The sequence below is a fragment of the Rhagoletis pomonella genome, unplaced genomic scaffold (genome assembly GCF_013731165.1).
Source record: "Rhagoletis pomonella isolate Grant_MI unplaced genomic scaffold, Rhpom_1.0 Rhpom_scaffold_00142, whole genome shotgun sequence".
Taxonomy (NCBI): domain Eukaryota; kingdom Metazoa; phylum Arthropoda; class Insecta; order Diptera; family Tephritidae; genus Rhagoletis; species Rhagoletis pomonella.
The window spans coordinates 159383-163092 of record NW_023458696.1 but is presented as its reverse complement, the minus strand read 5'-3'; the positions used below and the strand labels follow the sequence as shown (position 1 = coordinate 163092).

The following is a 3710-nucleotide window of genomic DNA, read 5'->3' as shown; positions in this document are numbered from 1 at the left end:
TTTTTTAGATTTAGATGAGTGATCAAAAGAGAAAGCTTCTGGAAATAGTAGCCTTTAAAAAGCAGTTAAACGCATTGCCAATATTTCAAAATGCATCCACCAGCAGAAAGTATTTGCATCTATTGCAGAAGCGGCGTTCTACTATTATTAAAAAGATGTTTTTGTTGAGGAAACAATATTTTTTGTTGTTTTCGTCTGCTCAATACCTTTCTAAGCAATCCCGATTATATTGGACAAAAGTTAGTATGCTTGTGCACCTCTATACTAAGGTTTATTAACTATTTTTCATTTCCAAAGGAACGTTCCCAAACGTTTTGGGAAGTAGACTGTCAAGTGAATGGTGACGTGTTCTTTAAGAGCAATTTTAGAATGAAGAGAAGTACGTTCCTTGAGCTGTGTGGATATTTAAGAGTGTTGGAAAAAGAGGATACCCCTTTACGTAAGGCTATCACTTTACACAAACGGGTAGCCATTGCTATCATCATTGGGATCATCGGCAGAATATCGCACCATAGGAAACACGTTTGGAGTTGGAAAGTCCACTGTATGTGAAATAGTTAAGGAGTTTTGTATTCAGACTTGGAAGGTTTTAAGTCCAACTTTCATGCCAACTTTTCCATTGACGAGACAAAAAATTGCCGAATTAGTCCAGGGATTCGAAATTATTGGCTTTCCTCAGTGCATGGGAGCAATTGGTGGGATAAATCTACGTTTTTGTACCAATGTATGTGTCAATAACTTTTTAATTAAACCTTGCAGACGGTTGTCATATTGAGATTCATCCTCCTAGACAAGATGCCACGGACTATCATAATTACAAAGGGTGGTATTCCACCATCCTACTCGCGTTAGTTGATGCAAGGTACGACCATTTATTTTAGTTATGAGGACGGTACATCATATACATACATATGAATTTTTAGATACCGATTTGTTTATATCAATGTTGGTAGTCCAGGACGGTGTAACGATTCCCAAATTTTTGAGTCATCAACGCTGAAGGCACAATTAGAACAGTGTTCTCACCGTCACGAAATGAGTAGAACTATTTTAGATGTTGATGTGCCGGTTTTCATAGTAGGAGACTCAGCTTTTCGTTTCAGCAAAATATTGATGAAGCCTTATGCATCCCAAATAATGTAAAATGAAAGGGAAAAAAGTTTTAACTATTCGCTTTCGAAAGTGCGAAGGGTTGTTGAAAATGCCTTTGGTCATCTTAAGGCCCGATTCCGACGAATAGGCAAAGGTATAGACAATAAAGTCGAAAATACGAATGCTATTATCAAAGCATGCTGTGTTCTGCACAACTTCTTAAACGAAAGAAATGACAACATTAACGAAAAATGGATGTCCGCTTTGCAGGATATAGAAAGGAATCGTCAATATCCACAACAAGAAATGTCTGTCAACGATCGTCAAAATAGTGCAGAAATAATTCGAAATAGTCTAGCTACCTTTTTTTGTAAGTAGAGCTAATTTTAACTGGTATTTTTTTTTAATAAATACTTTATTTATTAATTCAGTCTTTTGTTACAAAATAATACCTCAGTATATTAAAATAATAAAACAAAAACCCAATTCAACTCATTGTAAAAACCAAAACTTAACTACAAGTAATTGTATCAACAAAAACATAGTTTAACTACAATATGTAGCCAATGAATTACGAACGGAATTCGGATGTTAATATTACAAAGTTTATCAGTTTTTTTTTTAATTTTTTAATATAAATACAGCAAACTTAATAACATAGACCTTATATGTTAATCAAAGCTTCAAACTCTGTTCAAAATTCGTTAATTAACAGAATTCAAAAATATCAAAATCTCTAAATTTTTAATCAGAATTTCTAGATAATGCTGGGAAGTTTTTTAGCTCAAATAATTTCAGTATAAAAAAGTGCACCTTTGAATGAGCTATGCATATCCAAAATCTTTTTGGAAACTCTGATAAAAAGTTTGAGATTTTGACATTTTTGAATTTTGTTAATTAACGAATTTCGCACAAAGTTTTAACCTTTAATTTATATGGTCTATGTTATTGAATTAACTTTGTTTTCATTGTTAAAAAATATGGTAAACTTGAAAAATAAACATCCGAGTTTCGTTCGCAATTCACTGTCCACATATTGTGTTTACTAGGACAAAAAATTAATTCATTTATATGCAAAAGCAAGAACTCACTTCAACTATTAAGGGCCGTTTGCACCATGTCTAGTTAATTCTAACTCCCAGTTAAACATCTTTATCGACGTTATCGACACCCATCATATAACATGTGATCGATAAAGCAGTTAACGTGCTTAACTGAAGGATGTACCTCCAGTTAGCGTTAACTAGACATGGTGCAAACGGCCCTAAGAAAGTAGTATAAATATCAATACTTATTTCTTTTGTAAAAATTCAATGATTGCCTTATTTGCTTGTTTGTTATCATTAACGTATTCATCTAAAATTTGAGTTCTTATCATTTCATTTTCTAAAAATGCTATACTGGTTTCTCTTAAATCTATATCACTTTCTCTCAAATCTTTACTACATTTTTCCATTTCCTTTTCATTTTTATCTAGTTTTTCTAAAAATTTCTTTTGAAAATTTTTCTTTCCCGATGCACGGGCAGCTGCTGATGTCGACGGTGTTGGGGTTGCACAATTGGAAAGCGAAGTGGGAGAAACACCACATTCATAAAGATCGGCCGATGATATCTATAGATAGTGCCACAATTTCACTATTATCTGTAATTTAAAAAGTACATACATATGTACATTATACTACATCACTCTTCATAAAAAAATCGGTACTTTTTTCCCATTGAAATTATAAAATCTATTTTATTTTAAGACTTGCCCCAAAATATTTCGAAAAATATTAGGATTTACGTGAGCTGGACCGATTTGAGAATACCTCCAAAAAGTGTGTTTTTTGTGAATAAAAACAATATTTTTAAGTATTTTTTGCAAAAAATCACCTCAGATAACAAAACAATTTAAGCTTAAAAAATTTGCATAGAAATATTTTTAAAAAATGATCAACGGAATCATTCTTTTCTTAAACAAAAAAACAGCATAAATAATGTCAATATGATTCCCATGAAAAATTTTTTGAATATTTTTATATAATTTTTTTAAGCTTAGCATGATTTGTCATCTCAGGAGATTTAAAAAAAAAACCTTTTTGAAACAATTTTTATTTATAAAAAACTCCAGTTTGGAAGGTATTTTTAAATCGGTCCAGCTCACGTAAATCTTAACATTTTGCTGAAATGTATTATTATTATATTAGAAGATAACATTAGAAATATAATATTATAACATTTTTAAATAAAATGTTCACGCATTCATATAAAAGGTAAATTTGTATTTGTTAATGTTTATGATTTTGACATAAAATAAACTGATAATGGCTGAATTTCTTTATTCATTCTGAACGTTTGGAATAAACTTTTTTGTTTACTTATTCTTTAGAACGTTCCTGATGATATGTTAACGTATATTTCAAACGTATTCTGTTTATTCCGGCTGTGAAATGGGATTATCTGGAATGTATAAAGAAACGCAGCCAATAATAACATACAGGTATGTTCTGCAAATGATTTCAAATCGGCGCGATTTACAAAATCTATTTCGGAGGATTTATAACAAAGAGTGAAACATTTGGCAGTAAATCGACGGCTATAACGTAAAGGATGTGTTTTTAGCAGTTTCCATTTGA

General features: G+C 31.2%; 1 long non-coding RNA gene across 3 annotated transcripts; it reads left to right on the top strand.

The window, feature by feature from the left end:
- The first annotated feature begins 6 nt into the window (after positions 1 to 6).
- Positions 7 to 2810, top strand: LOC118750105. Of its 3 annotated transcripts, XR_004994355.1 has the most exons (5): positions 7 to 239; positions 298 to 695; positions 760 to 862; positions 924 to 1462; positions 2620 to 2810. It is a non-coding gene; the product is annotated as an uncharacterized LOC118750105 (long non-coding RNA). The 3 variants fall into 3 exon arrangements; XR_004994354.1 differs by having other exon boundaries at positions 7 to 695; XR_004994356.1 differs by having other exon boundaries at positions 7 to 695; positions 2570 to 2810.
- Positions 2811 to 3710: the final 900 nt, after the last annotated feature.